Source organism: Mytilus galloprovincialis, chromosome 6 (assembly GCF_965363235.1).
Source record: "Mytilus galloprovincialis chromosome 6, xbMytGall1.hap1.1, whole genome shotgun sequence".
In the NCBI taxonomy this organism is placed as follows: Eukaryota; Metazoa; Mollusca; class Bivalvia; order Mytilida; family Mytilidae; genus Mytilus; species Mytilus galloprovincialis.
Window position 1 is genome coordinate 64,183,968 of NC_134843.1, and position 17,023 is coordinate 64,200,990.

Here is a 17,023-nt window from a genome sequence, read left to right on the forward strand (position 1 = left end):
AAGAGATATTTCGAAAAGTGTAAATATTACTTTTATGCACTTGGCTTAATCACTCTTTCCTCAAAATCAGTAAAAATAAAACATTCAAAAGTTTATTTGAGCTCTCTTCTTTCATTTCCATCCACGAAAAACTAAGAAATGTATGAGAAAGGGAAAGAAAAAACCCCACTATAATTAAAGAGAACTACATTCGTGAACAACGAAAAGCGGGGTCATAAATTATGGGCTTGGGCCTATATGATTGGTTAATAGCGTCCGCATGGAAACCGTGTATATTCCATATTAGGTTAGTAGGGAGGTGGGGCTTCCACTCCATATGGAATTTATATCAGGTCACTAACCCACTATGTAACTAGTAGTTTGATTTATAATGCAAGCGGAAATAAATGATACATTGCGAATACAACATTGCTCATGAGAAACAGCGTATGTGTAAAGAATTGAAAACAACACGTTTAATAATTTCTTGCGTCCGAAGCGCTTTTCTGTATTTACCTTCATCAGGAACGCTCAAAGCAAACATTTGAAATCCGCAGATGTATAAGTACCGAAACCGTTGAAGAGCTATGTGTCAAAAATACCTAAAATAAAGCCAACTTTGCCTGAGGGAGTTGAAACCTTAGTTTCTTAAAAATTTCAAAATTTAGTAACGTTTGTTAAATCATGTCAGTACCGAAGTACTGACTACTGAGATGATAATACCCTCGGGGACTGATAGTCCACCATTAGAGGTATCGACCTAGTTGAGTACAAAATTGAAAACATGACGTTTAATAATTTCTTGCGTCCGAAGCGCTTTGACACTTTTGATTATTTTACAAAAAAACTATTTAAAATTCTTCAAAGATGTTATATTTTCGGTACTTTTGTCGACTGCTTTTATCCCTATTTTGACATTTTTACCTATTTTGTCTGTGTGTTTCTATCACACATTGTTGTCAATATAATGGAATTTGATGCGAATGTCATACAAGTGAAAGGTTTAGCTAGCTTTAACACTAGGTTTAATCCATCATTTTCTACATTAGATAATGCCTATACCAAATCAGAAATATAAGGTGTTATCGTTTCGTTTAATATGTTTGAGCTTTTTACTTTGCTATTTGATTAGAGACTTTCCGTTTTAAATTTCCGTTGAATTTCAGTACTTTGTGTGATTTAACTTTGAATGATATGAATGCTTTTGATTCCATTAGAAAATAAAGTAATTAGAAATATACTTAAGGTCAGAGGTTCCCTACTTGGAACAGGTATAAAATGCGATGGGATTAAGCAGGTTTTGTGAGATATCTAGTTCTACCTCAGAAACCAATTTAGAAAAAAAAACATTACACACAGCAGTTTGAACAATAAAACAGTTTAAAATTCCGATGTATGGTTAACGGAAAAAAACAAAGCAGAATGACAATGATAAATACGTTAACAAAGAACAACTAGCAGTTTCGAACATTCCAGCTTCAGACCTAAAATAAAGTGATTGATCATGATGATAGAGTATGTCTTAACGGTTAAACCCTTCAATGTTAAAGGTCATATGGCAATACGTTTTTGTTTTTTTTCCCAAATGATTTGATACCGGGAAATTACTTTAATTTAAACCATGTCAGCTATCTAGTTTTATCCACAGGCGCTTGGGTATAAGATACAGATTTTTTTGATTTTTTGTTGTTGATTAATATAGTCAATTTTCTTATTCATAATACACATCTGTCACTTCTGTGCATGTCTCACCTATATATAGCTAGTTTTGAGTGATTTAAACGACTCACAGAAAATATCCAATTTTACAATCCATACTAAAAAAAATTGGTTATTTTCTCCGAGTCGTTTAAATCACTCGAAACTAGGTGAGACATGCACAAAAGTGATAAATATGTATAATTAATATAGAAAATTGAATATCTTAATCAACGAAAAAATAGAAAAAAATATCTGTATCATATGCCTGTGGTTTTATATACAAAAAAGGCATTTTTGTATTCTTTGATATCAAGTTCAATTTTCCATACAGAAAAGACATTTTTTTTCTGTGTCCAGTAGCATCGTTAAGCATATTCTTAAAATATTTTCCCGCACAATATCTGGACATCGGTGGACATACATCATTGCAGACGTTTACAAATAAGAATCAGCACTTAGACTATAGTCATAAAGTAGGACAACAAAAGAACAAAAGACACACCCGAGATCATGCTTCCGAAGTGATTGTCTAGGTTTATCTTCAGAATGAGCGCCCAAAGCTTAATAGTTGAAGCTAATTGCATATATTTTTAACGAAACAGTCGAAGTGCTATATGACTGTAAGGCACATAAGAAATCCACATATCTATAAATTATCATCCCATCGTAAATGATTTGGTATATTGATGTTTTGAATTTTATCAACTCGAAAGCTATTTTTATATACGTGGAAAATCCCCAATCTATTTCAGGCTCATGATCGAATACTAAATTCATCTGAAAGTTTTCAGAGATTCCATTTAATAACTGCGCACATTATTAAGTATTGCAGTTGTGCATTCGACGACAGAACTAAAGGTTAGTGTTTCAAATTTTACATTACTAGTAGCGTTACTGTTGAGCTAAAAGTATATAGTTTAAGTAAATTCCAAGCAACGTTTGTTTATTGTGTCAAATTCAAATAGTATGAAAAATTTATTTCTTTGGTCTTGTAATAATTTTTCGATGCGAAGTAAAAATGAAACAGAAGTATTACTAATATATGAAACAAAACACTTTACTGTAAAATGTGTTCATTATCAAAAACACAATATATACAAGTTATAGAAATATCAATAATAAATGATTTAAAAAAGGAATAGTGTATCACTTCATACAAGAAATGATAAAATGTAGTAAACGATAAAAAGTGTAACAAATGTGTATCTTTCTATAAGATTTCAACTTTTTTTCAAAATAATTAAACCTGCATTTTATTAACATAATTGGACATGTTTTGTTTTTAAATTTTAAACATATCTGATTGATAAACACCTGTTACATCAATTCCTTGGTTGCCCAGGGAAGCAACCAAGGGGCCTCCGATTTTTACAGGCTGATTTGTCGGGAAAAAAAATGAGAAAAAAACCCTTCCCATTTTTAATAATCATGCAACATCTATCTTTATAAACGAATATAATTGGGCATGTTAAACAAAAACCATTACGTAATCTCTGCACTTGGATGCATGTTTGTGAGCATATTCTTATATTCGTTTTGTAATGTAAATTTTATAATATTTATTACTAAATAGTGATATCTATTTATAGAATAGTTAACTAATCATATCACTTTATAAGAACATAATGCCTGTCTAAACTAAATATTCTTACGTCGTATTACAGTAACTTACTAATAAAATTGACGGTACTATTTTTCTTACACCAGATGCTCATTTCGACAATACATGTCTGTTCAGTGATGCTCGTGGCCAAAATATTTGAAATCCAAAGCTTATATAAAAGATGAAGAGCTATAATCCAAAAGGTCCAAAAAGTATAGCCAAATCCGTGTAAGGAATCAGTGCTTTGCATGAGGGAGATTCATTCATAATATATGAAATAAGTGCATTTATGACAGTAGTTTTCAAAAAATCGTTTTGATGATAGTGAAAGTAAAAGTTAAATCGTGAGTTCACAAACAAGAAATCGATACAAAATGGACTGCAAGAATATAAAAAAATATATTCATGTTTGTAAAATAAAGAATTTTCGTTTTTTCAGAAATAGCGCAACTTTCAAACCAAATAAAGAAATTAAAAGAACTACAATATAAAGAAGGTCAGAAAAAAGTAAGTAGTAAGTTGTTATTATCTCATTTCATGTCCCATATGTAAACAATACACCAACATACATTTGTACAGTTAACATGGTTAACTATTATTCAAATCTCATTCTTTCATTAACAAGAGTAAACAGACAAAAATGAAGATAAAAGTCGAAACCAGCAGGAATCATATGAATTCTAAAAGGAGAGAGCCCTGATGCATGGAGAAGAAAACAAAAATTAAATTGAATAACACAAAAAAGTAAATAAACCATACCGACAGCCTTTGTGTAAATATATCCAGATACATGCACAACATGTCTATTATTTATTTCGTGTGTAAAGTTATGTAATCGATCTGAGGTTTATTTTTAGATAAGTTTATATTTTCTGAAAATAAGTTCTATCAATTTATGGACGCGTCAATAGACACGACCTTTTTCTTGGTGTATATTCTAGTTGATCTATGCATCAAGTATCAAATTTAAATCTAAGTCATTAACATGATATTTACAAATAAATTACAGAAATTAAAATGGGACGAGACACAGACAGACTTACAATCGTTAGCATGAATGCTTCTGGGAGAAAAGGAAGACAATACCAGAACTATCGAAAGTCTTATCTTAACGATATAATCGGAGACAATGAACCCGATATTTTATTTTTACCGGGAGACGATCCAGATATGTCGTCACCAGTTTTAAAAGATTATCGACAAACACAAGTCCACCACAACCACGAGACTGTTCTGTTGTACGATACTAAGAGACTACAACTGCAAACACCAAATTGGTACGATCTGATACCATCTTTAGTAGTTCCTGGCATCGCACAAGGAAAACTGATGTATCCCTTAGTTGACATCCTGGCTCCAAAACCTACTCAACATGTTGTGAAGCAATTTCATTGTATAAGTTGGCATTGGGAGCTGACTCAAACAACAACACAGGAACTCTATCAGTTTGCTTTTCGTTACTTATGGTTGGCGCAATATCTTGGGTGGATTTCTGGAGTTGAGATCCTGATTGGAGGCGACTTTAATTTGCCTATTCAACAGATACAAACGCTCCTGAGTGAACATAATACACTTGTCCAAAAGCAAGTTGAAGATATCAAACCATTTTTTAGGGAAATGGGATACATGGATGAAATGACTGACAATGTAAATCGTCCTGGACGTCGACTCCGACAACTTAAACTGCATCAGTGTAGGTCTGTTGCAGGTATAAACCAAGAAACGGACTACTTTGTTGCGTCAAAAGAAATGCAGCTATGTAAGACTGAAATGATGACAGCCTCCACACTTCCTGGAAGATGTGCAACACTAACTGTAACCAGGCCCGCTGTACATAGTTACTGTCCTGCGCCAACGAAGACAGAAATGTGTATTCCATCAAGGCCACCACGACACAACGGAGGATAAATGCATTTCCTATTTCTTATAAAATCACATGTATCAAGTATTATTCGTTTAATTTATCTTTCTTATTTATCTTATTGTTATGTTTGAATTTTGTATACCAGTATGTATATATGTATAATTTATGATTACAAATTTAGAAATGAAAAATGGCAAAATATTGTAAAAAAAAAGAATAGAAGTTGTTTATTCGAAACGCGAAGCCCTTTAACAATTGTGTATATATATTCTGTAAAAAAATCTGTTTACTATATTAGTCAAAATTTTTCATGTGTCCATTGTATGATTTCATTTTCAAAGCTCTGATGGATTGTTGACGATGACATTGTGTTTGCACTTGTAAACCTTATGTGACTTAGTATAGACTTACACAAACACATGTTAATACTATAAACGTGTTTGATGTTCTTTCTCCACTGTGTGATAATATAACAGACGACTACATTTAATCTGTTTTATTTCTGGTATTTAGCATGCATAGAGTACAACATTACCGTCATCTTAGAGGGAAAATATTAGGATATGCTAGAGTAAGTTTGTATGATGTTTGTTTTTTTTTTGGGGGGGAGGGGATGGTGTAAGACAATTGTATATGTTTGGGTTGTATTATTTTTATAAATAAAGCTACTGTTTACATATTATATTTGTATTAGTATTTGGCCAGATCAAGTAGTAAAGGAGAACAACAAACAAACAAACAAACAAACAAAATTAAAAAAAATGGACAATTCATAGACAACTAAATACTGCGCAAAACAGATCTGACCATTAAAGAAAGTTGATTCGATGCTTATATTTTTGACACGAGTCTTTGGAAACTCTCTATATTAAAATCTGTTTGATCTCGTTATAGCATAAATGTCAACTAAACCGTGAAACATAATTATCACTGAAGTTAAAGCTCATTACAGATGAAAAAACAAACTTGTAGTTGTGATTTGGGTTGTATTTGATACCCTATAGTTGAGAACTGTAAAACACAACTACCACAACTATGACTAAAGTTAACCAACAGGAAATTAAAAGAACCAAATTGTTTTAATATTTGAAATAAAAATATAGACCCCCATGTAGTCTCATAAGGACAGCCTTTGTAAATAAAAATCATCATGCAGACATCTTATACGTTCAGGTATTTCACATTCAATCTTTTATGGTAATATTCTTTACAAAGTACAACAATGTCGGCTTTAACCTCATAAGCTAATCAAACTTATAAACAGACTGATTAAGAAGGGGTATAGTTACGATATTGTTGTCAAGTCATTGAAGATGGTAAACTTAGGTTTTAATATTGATTCACTCATAGTGACTTTCCATTGGAAATAAACACATGTATACTAAAACCAGTTGTTAGCATGATACGGGTGATGTTCTTCTCATATATTTTTATGACGGTATGATACTAGTCTACTAACGGGAGGAATTGTGCTTGATTTTCATATGATGTAGAAATAATCATCTTTCAATCAGTGTAATTGAGGTCTGGAGATGGCTTGTCAGTAACTGCTAGAAGTCCTTTGTTAATGTATGTATTACTATCATTTCGCTTTGTTTTTTTTGTTACATATTCTGAAGTCGTACTGTCTATGCTAATGGCAAATGTTCCTTGTTATTCTGCGGTTTACATGTTGTAACAAGTATATTATTTATTGTTGCGTTTTCTGTCTTGAGTGTTTTGCGTTTGTGCTGTATTTCTGTCTCTTGGTGTTGTCGTTTTAGCTATATTTTCAACCGCAATTTTACGTCAGAGTAAATGTTAATCTAACCATGTGCCTATCAGGGTGAGGATTCGGTCCCAGTACTAAAAAAAGTTCAATACTTTATAGGTGGATATTTTACATAGATATTAATATATTTGTAAAATAAAAAAAGCAATGGATGAGATTTTAAATTTGATGTATGAATTTTTGTGCTTCTTTGTTACAATTGTTTGTTTTTTATTGAGATTATGATTACAACTCAATGTTGACTGCTGTACCCCTTTTTTTTGACATTTTTTTTTTGTTTTATTCACGCATCGTTGTAAAAATAATGGAATTTGATGTGTTTGACCTTTTGATTTTGCCATTTGATAAGGGACTTTCATTTTTGAATTTTCCTCGAAGTTCAGAATTTTTTATTTTTTATTTTTTTCGTATAAGTGGGAGGTTTGGCTAGCCGTAAAGCAGGTTCAACCCACAATTTTATTTTGAATTGTTTTTTAAAAAGTCAGGAATAAGGCCGTTGTTATGAAAAATTTCGTTTCTATGTCTGTTGGTGTTTGCTGTTGTTACACTTCAGTGTTTCTGTTTTCCTTTGTTTTCCTCCTGTAGTTGATATATTTCCCCTGGTTTTAGTTTGTAACCCGGATTTGTTTTCTCTTAATTGATTTATGACTTTTGAGCAGAAGAATGCTACTGTTGCCTTTATTTGACATTTCGTATGTTTACATTAAACAGATAGGGAGTAGAAAAGAAATAACACAGGATTCAATTCATTGACAAAAGTGTGTCATGAGGTTCAAGTGTGTTTTTTTTAAAATTTTACGCTATCTTGTATCTTTGATCCTTAAATTATGTTAAAGGCCTTACTATGACTGTGAAATAAAACAAACATCAAGTAAAATATTGTGCTGTTCGCCTCTGTCGGTGTCTCGTCAGGATTTTGTTTCATTAATCATTACCCTAATTCATATGTCCCCGTTTTGTTCATATCGTGTAACTAGCATGTAGTACACATTGAGTGAACATTACAGAAAAGCACTTCTTTTAAATTTTAAAATTCTACTTTCGCCTTTGAGTTTTCAAAAAGCTGATAAAATAGATATTCATGACATTAATACCTGGTTTTACTAAAAACTTCATACGTGCATGAATTATAAATAATATAATAAATTTGTTCCCCGTTATATATGTTATGATGCCCTACCAGGTTCTAGTTCAATGTTCGTCTTGTATAGGTTTATAAAATGTATAATTTGTAAATAAAATTTGCGGGATTTGTTTTTAATGTTTGGATATTTTGTACACAAATAATGTATTATGAAGAATTAAATAAAAAACTTTTTTTAATCGAGCTAACAGCATATACAGAAATATCGAAACCACTATCTTGAGGAGGATACTCAAACAATACAAATGAAAAGTCAAGGTAGACAAGTACAGACAACCAAAAGGAAGAAGGCAGATATCCAAATAGGGGAATTAGAAAATACAAAAAACTCCCCAAAACAATACAAAACAATACAAAACAAAAATACCATAGCAAAAAGCAGCCCCTGAAAAACCTACCAAAATAGAACGTACGTAAGTTTGCTTAATACACATATCATCAGTTATGAAAGTTTCCCTGTCTTATAAAGATACCATGTCTATACATAATTTTGACAGAAGCAGTATTCCTCTAATAAGAACTGAACAATGAGGCTACAACAGAATTTTAACAGAATTCCGGCTAATCATTTATGCCCTTTTGTACCTATTATTTGTAACATTGACCTTTGAAATTAACCACCTTGTTACTCTAAAGTCATTTCGGTTGTCACTGTTGGCTTCACATATCAGGCAATTGTTTATGCGTTACATTATGGCATCTTCTTATTCTAATACTCATTTAAGTGGAGATTACAGAACAGATTTATTACTTGAGTAAAGTAACTTCATTACTTCCTTACTACTTTTAAACATAGTGCCACATGATCCCTTTTTAAAATTCAAATGAGAAAATAAAATCTATAGTAACTGCAATCGGTAAGGATTATATCTTTTTTGATGTTTGTTACAAGGATTGCTCGAAACCTAAACATATTGGTATGTACTAAAAGGTGGAGTATTGGAGTGGAGTGTTAGAGTGTTTGAGTGGAGTCATGAAGTGAAATATACTTAGCATATCCAAAAATTAATATCAATTTAAAAATCATGTACATTTGTTTGTTTTTTTTTTAAATTGCAGCACAAAGTTGGACAATGTTTTGGGTAGCATTAGATTTTTACGACACCTTAGATGGAGGGGGTAATGTTGTTTATTGTGTAATTTATTTCACTGTCCTGAATTGTAGTGTATTTATTATAAGAAGGGAGGAAGCAAAGGCCCAGTAACCTACGCAGTTAACATTAATTTATGACGAGCTCACCAAACTTTTATTAAAATACACATAGTGCTTATGTTAATTTTCAAATTGTGGTAGGTTTAGTCCCTAGTTCAAAAAAATGTATGTCTTATTCCCGGCAAAATATGTTAGAATGAAACTGAGGCTTAAAAATCATCTTGTGATAAAAAGTTTAAAATTATTAATATTTTTGTTATTAATGGACTATGATATAATAAAATTAAATAGTCAATCAACATTTTCACTTTGATTTTATCTTAAATGTTTTAAATTTAATACCTGAACTATTTAAAAAAGTTTGTTTCTCCCAATTAAAAATAGATAAGGAAAATGTATCTAGCCACCGTCGCCTGTCCATAGAACCCATAAAACTATCATTATTATATCCTCAGAAACTATAAATAACTGTAATAGATGAGAAATTTTGTTGTTTTTGATTAATTGATAAAATAAACACATGTTAAATCAGTACAAAACACACATTATATGTTCTGCATATTATGAAAATAAGACAGATGTAAGTATATAATGAAAACATTTCCAACTAATTTTATAGTAAAATGAAGACTCTATCTATTGTCCTGAACATTTAATGTTGAATACCGAGCGGTTTTAGTAAAAGCAAATGATCATCTGATAAACTTTGCTTTATTTCATTATGGATTAAAACATCTTTGATTTCAAACTGAGGACCCTTCTTTCTTGAATAGTCACCATTTAAATGAAAATATGTGTTTTGCAGAGAAACAGATTGTTTCAAGATTTTGGATCTTGCACTTAAATGCATTCTATGATCATATCTTTTTAACACAAGATTATTTGGAACATTTCTATGTTTATCTGAAAATGATTGTCCACAGCTGAATAATTTTCTTACTATTCCAGCTATGAAAGTAAGATGGAATGGTTGTTTAGTAAAATCATGTCTATGAACTTCAATGTCTTGTCTTTAAAATTAATTACAGACTGTTCTTTACTAATTATATATAATTATAAGGTAAAATTGCTGAAAGACCCCATCCTAAATTATAGAAATCTATCATTTAACATTAATCTAATATTTTAAAATATTGTTTGGAGATATAACCTTAAAAATGCCCATGACAATCCAAGGTGAATTATATTAGTATAATGAATATGAATGCAGTTGGATGCTGTTGAAACATTCCCTTTCCTCGATCTTGATATCTATATCACTAACTGAAAGCTTAATACTAAAATTTATGATAAAAGAGATGATTTTTCATTTCCTATCGTTAATTATCCATTTTTAGATGGTGACGTTCCTTTGTCACCATCTTACGGTGTTTATATATCTCAATTTGTACGATTCGCTCGTGTATGTAACAATGTTTTAGATTTTAACGAGAGAAATTTATGTATTACTGAAAAATTATTACACCCGGGTTTTCGATATCACAAACTAGTCAAAACATTTACTAAATTTAATCATCGGTATAAGGACATCATTCGTAAATATAGCTCAGCATGCAGACTTCTTATACGTTCAGGTATTTCACATCCAATTTTTTATGGAAATATTCTTTATAAAGCACAAAAATGTCAGTATTCACCTCAGAAACTAACAAAACCTTTAAATAGACTTATCAAGAAGGAATATAGTTACGATACTGTTGTCAGGTCATTAAAGATTGTATATTTTGGCGTTAATATTGATTCACTTATAGGGTCTTTGCATCGGAACTAACCACATTTATTTAATAACCAGTTGTTGGCATGGCATGTCTTCTCATATATGTTATGATGGTATAATACTAAACACATAACGGGAAGGATTGTGCCTGATATTCATATGATGAAATCATAATCTTTCAATCAGTTTAATTGAAGTCTGGAGCTGGCATGTCAGTTAACTGCTAGTAGTCTGTTGTTATTTATGTATTATTGTCATTTTGTTTATTTTCTTTGTTTACATCTTCTGACATCAGACTCGGACTTCTTTTGAATTGAATTTTTAAATGTGCGTATTGTTATGCGTTTACTTTTCTACATTGGCTAGAGGTATAGGGGGATGGTTGAGATCTCATAAACATGTTTAACCCCGTCCCAAGTCAGGAGCCTCTGGCCTTTGTTAGTCTTGTATTGTTTTATTTTTAGTTTCTTGTGTACAATTTGGAAATAAGTATGGCGTTCATTATCACTGAACTAGTATATATTTGTTTAGGGGTCAGCTGAAGGACGCCTCCGGGTGCGGGAATTTCACGCTACATTGAAGACCTGTTGATGAACTTCTGCTGTTGTTTTTTCTATGGTCGGGTTGTTGTCCCTTCGACACATTCCCTCTTTCCATTCTCAATTTTATTCTATGATTTTTATAGCTACACATCTATATAAAAATATCTTGCTTTCACTCAGTGACTCTACAAAAAAAATCCAGCACTCAAACACTCCACCACTCCACTGCACCACTCCACTCCACCACTCCACTCCACTCCACTCCACCTTTTAGTACAAGCCAAATATATTGGATGTGGAGTGATCAATATCCTATTCTAGGAGATCATAGTCTTAAAATAAGTTAAACTTTTTTTCAACAACTACGAATTAATACACATGTTATTTACTTCTTATCGGTCTTTAATGTCTTTGTTGTTAAAGATTTAAATGTGTCTCTATTTTATTTTCAAATGCCAACCAAATAGTGATACCAGTTTTATATTTGAGATGTGTCTATGATCTGCTTATGCTATTAGTATGTTTCTTTTCATTTTATTCCTATTAAGTTTCTAGAACAGTGTATGTTATCTCAAGCTATTTAAGGAAACGAAAAATCCGCTATGTATTTTTAGACAACACGCTGTTTATAGTTGGAACTTTTCTGATATTTTAGTTAGTACCATAATATTTGCGGCGTAGAATATTTTGTATAGTTATCGCTGCATTCGATAAGCTGTCATACAAGTACAGGTAAGGATTATAAGTTTGTCTTATTCATTACTTTCTTATTTCATGTCTAACAGATATTGTATTTCTATATATTCCAACAGAATTAAATCAATGCAAGTAGGCTAATAGTAAGCGCTTCTAAAGAAAAAAAAAAATTTAGCTACAATACATTCTTTTTTCTTAAACCGTTTTAACAGACGATGAAAGAGAAAGACCGTAAAATATTGATTGTAAATGTTAAAAAAACAGACTTGGTACGGTATGATTTCCCATGAGACAACTATCTTTCAGACGTGGATGTGATCAACTATATATGTCATCGTACGGCCTCCAACAATACTCAAATAAATTATTAGATTAGTTTCATTATTGTTATTACCAAACGTCATATGATGTTTAAACTCTTCCTACTGTGCATAATGTTGTCAAAATCGGAAAAATGGCGCTGGTTTTTTTTGGATTTTTTTTCTAGCGCTAAAATCACGTCAAATGACCATAGATTTTTTACTGACAAAATTACCAGGCATTTCATTAGATATTTTATAAGAAACTTAAAAAAGAAAAAAACGTTATAAAATTGGTGCGTCTTGTAAAGTATTAATACATTTTTCTGTTTAAAAGCTGCGGTGGCAGAAGAATTTTATAAATATAGGGAGGTTGTGTATCACAAATACTTTCTCGTTTTATTGTAACATTGACTGATATCATAATGCACTAAAGAGAGTTTTACTTAATAACACATATAAGTATATTAGCTTTCAATCGTCTTTTAAATTGTTTAAGATCGGATGTTAGGGCCAAATGATAGTTTTTACCATCCCTGTTCCATCACATTATTAAATATAAGTACTGTTTCTTTATTATAGACTCATCGCAAAGTTTTCAACAAAATTGGTATCGTGTTCCACAAAACGAAGATTGATTAAGGATTTCTCACGAGAACGCGAGATTAAGTAAGTAATTATATGTCATTTTCAAAAATACACTAGATACAATATATATCTTTTTATTCCAAAGTACTCTTATGTAAATCTTGCAATATGTAAAAGTCGAATTATATATGAATCAAATATGATTATACGGAATTACAAAGTCCGTAAATACATTTTTCTTAAAATACCTTTTTAGGGAATTAAACAGGAGTATGGAAATCAATTAATTGCGGTACATTGATTCCTTTTCTTTGAATATTGCTTCCTTTCTTCAAAATATCAAAAAAAGTTTATTGATATATAAGCATAAGTAAAAATACAATTCAATGCATTATAATTCACAAAATCGAACAATATTGAAGTTTTGTCATGCAAATTTATATTTTGCAGCAAATAACCATTGGAACATTTAAAATTATGAAAATTATATCGTTATCATTCTGCGATTAATTTTCATTACAAATTTTCTTATTATATTTCAGGAAGTAGAATTTCGAGCTAATAAATTGAAAAATAATTTAAAATAACCATAAGGTAAGTTATATATATCCTAAAGGTAAATGTGGATTTTCAATGTAAAGTGTGAAGAGGTTCTGAAAAATTATTATTATTCTTCTACCAACAAATATACATTTGTTTTAAACAAAGCTACTCTACCTTTATTGTTAACAAATTCCTTTTTATCACAAAACACATGATTTTACTCCAATTCGTAGTGTTACATAATCGACTCACAAATCTATTTATAGAATTGTATTACATTTTCTGAAAATCAGTTTGATAAATAAACATTTATGGACGAGTTTATGGACATAACAATTCTTCAATAATCATTAATCTTGCTTTTGATGGAATGATAGCATTCACACTAAGACTTCTGCTGTGTGATAGATCAGGGATCTTTACACAAAATCAGGATTTACAAATCCTGCCATAAACTTGCATTAAAAAACGAAATAATTTTGCACATGGATTGCAATGATATATTTCTTATTGTATAGACTAAAAGTACATTAAAAATAGAAATTTAAAATTAAAAAAAAAAACAACAGCAAAGCAATCTTAACATCTCTGAAATACTGAATGTTATGCGGAATGTACCATTGTTTAATATCAGACAATACTCTTTGGGGTTTTCATGGAGATGGACATATATTTTATTCTGTTTTATTGTTTTATTCTATAAAGAGATTATGAATGAATGAATGATATTTTACTTGAAGGCAATATGGGGAAATATACAGACAGACTTAACATTATCAGCATGAAACTTTTTGGTAGAAATAGAGAGCAGTGTCAATCTGAACGGAAATCTTATTTGAATGATGTAATCTGGCAGAATGAACCCGATATGGTGTTTCTACCCGGTGACAATCCAGATATGACTTCATTCGCACTCAACGATTACCGCCCAGTAAATTTAGCTTTTAGTTCGGAGACTGGCCTTCTGTACGACTCCAAACGATTGGAGTTAGAAATGCAAAATTGGTTTGATTTAATACCAACATTAAAGGTACCTGGTGTACAATTAGGCCAAATGATTTTCCCATTAATGAACATATTATCACCTCAACCAACTCAGCATGTCGTCAAGCAATTCCACTGCATCAGTTGGCATTACAGCCTCACAAAAACAAAATCCGAGGAACTAGAACAACAAGCTGCAAGTTACTTATGGTTGGCTCAATACCTGGCATGGACACATGGCGTCGAAGTTCTGATTGGAGGAGATTTCAATTTGCCAGTCCAAAAATTACAGGACCTCTTGGTAACACATAACAAATTTGTCCAGGGGACAATCGAAAATGTCAAGCCAATGTTCAGATTAATGGGATATGATGATAGTATGACGGATAATACTCATAGGCCAGAACGTCGCCTCCGTCAGCTTAAATTACACCCGTGCACCTCTACAGATTGCAGCAACCAAACTGAGTATTTCGTTGCATCAAAAGAAATGCAACTAGGTAATACTGATATAATTGCAGAATCGACAGTTCCAGTAAGATTCGCTCAATCGGCGGTGATAAAACCGAAAATTGAACACGAGCGTCCTCCACCAATCAAGACAGAGATGCATATTCCAGCAAGGCCACCAAGACATAACGGCGGCTAAAATATTTTATTTCAACCAATTGTCTCACAAATAAATTTCGCAAATTCAATCCTATTCGACATATACATGTACATAATAGATATGTAATAAATATATTTAAATCATTTTATTAAAATCAAAAGAAGTTTATAAAAAAAAAGGAAAAAAGGGCAAACTCCTGTTAAGCTATAGCTAACTACAGTCATGTATAGCTACTTCAATCCCTTGCAATATGACTTTTGAAATAAACACAAAATAGTAAGTAGCTTAAAAAGTAATAAAAATGCCTGTTACGAATAACTTATGACTTTTATGCGCTTATACATGCTATATGTCATATCATAAGTGTCGTAGAAATCATTATACATCATCAATACAGCAATTTGATTTGTCGTGGTGAGATTTGTGCAAATGTGATTAGGAGATAATGTTCATGTGACAATTTTAACATATACTATATATGATATAGCAATACCCTTATTGCACCATCAATTGAAATTTTGTATAGTTCTTTATATAGCAGATGTCTACAACTTATAAAAATATAAACTATATTTAGACATGACATCATTATTGTTAGATCACAATGGAAAAAATGTATATTAATACATTTGTAGCTGTTTATTTAATTCAACTGTGTTAACATTTCTAGACATAATAATTTTGATATTTATTCTTGACGGGTTATTATCGGTCTGATACGATTGTGAATAAATTGGTGTACAAACATTTTCTTTCTATTTTTATAAAAAAAAAAATATTTGCTAGTCAACTACAGAACGTTTTTAAATCGTATGTTTTTTTTTCTCGAATATGCATCCACCATGAACACTCAAACCAAAATGTTTGAATGCCGAGGATGTATAAATACTTAAAAAATGAATATTAAAAGTGTTGCATAACATAAAAAGCAGAAATTGAATAGTCCATTGGCTTCAGGTCGACCTTTATTTCCAATCATAGTTTCTAATTGGTTTCTCACTTATCTACGATATATTGGGAAAAAAAGCTATGCTACAAATCATTGCATTGCTCAATCAATAACTTTTGAACAGATATTGTTCCCGTGCCGCACTGAAACTTAACATTGAAAATCAACATTGGGCGACATCGGGATGAATTCAGGTTCTCATGGTAAGAACCTTGTGTGTATTCTGGTTGATAAATGATTTGTTCAAAATACGATTAATATCTATGTAAAAGTAATTAAGTATAATTGTTACATGTGTCATGGCGCTTAATACAGTTCGATAGATACATGAAAGAAAAGAAATCAACCCTTTAAATGATAGAAAAATAAGTGATTATGATGGACATTGAAATTGTTTTAATAAAATCATGTTGGATCGTTGGTTGCGGCCCATGTTTTTCTTCGTCTTAAGTCTGTTAGTCCGAAAAAACACAAAACATTGAATTTTGACAACATATGTGTATCGCAAAATGATTTTACTTTGGGGCCATTAATGTACTTGAACACTTTATTCCAAATTTGAAGACTATTTTTAACGCATCTATCCCATCGAACTACAGATAAAAGAGGGTCAAGAGAGATAAAGGATACAACAGATAAATTAGGCCTGCCTTAAATATTGACATACATCAAGAAATTGACAATGAGGGTCGGTTGAAAACAATTATTTTCGACAAAGTGATGATTTCAGCTTGACAATTAAGCACATTTCATTGCAGAGTAGCAACATCCAACAGCGCCTGCATACTGGGTATATATCTCCCAATTAATACGAAATTGCAGGGCTTGTATTTCCTAATTTCCTATGATAGAGGGTTGCTGCTCACAAGGAAACTAAAAA

General features: G+C 31.3%; 2 long non-coding RNA genes across 2 annotated transcripts; both read left to right on the top strand.

The window, feature by feature from the left end:
- The first annotated feature begins 2,413 nt into the window (after positions 1-2,413).
- On the top strand, positions 2,414-5,829 carry LOC143080092 (uncharacterized). The gene is made up of 3 exons (XR_012979613.1): positions 2,414-2,538; positions 3,723-3,790; positions 4,293-5,829. It is a non-coding gene; the product is annotated as an uncharacterized LOC143080092 (long non-coding RNA).
- A 6,354-nt stretch (positions 5,830-12,183) lies between these two features.
- On the top strand, positions 12,184-15,939 carry LOC143080094 (uncharacterized). The gene is made up of 4 exons (XR_012979615.1): positions 12,184-12,206; positions 13,052-13,138; positions 13,600-13,651; positions 14,341-15,939. It is a non-coding gene; the product is annotated as an uncharacterized LOC143080094 (long non-coding RNA).
- The last annotated feature ends 1,084 nt before the right edge of the window (positions 15,940-17,023 follow it).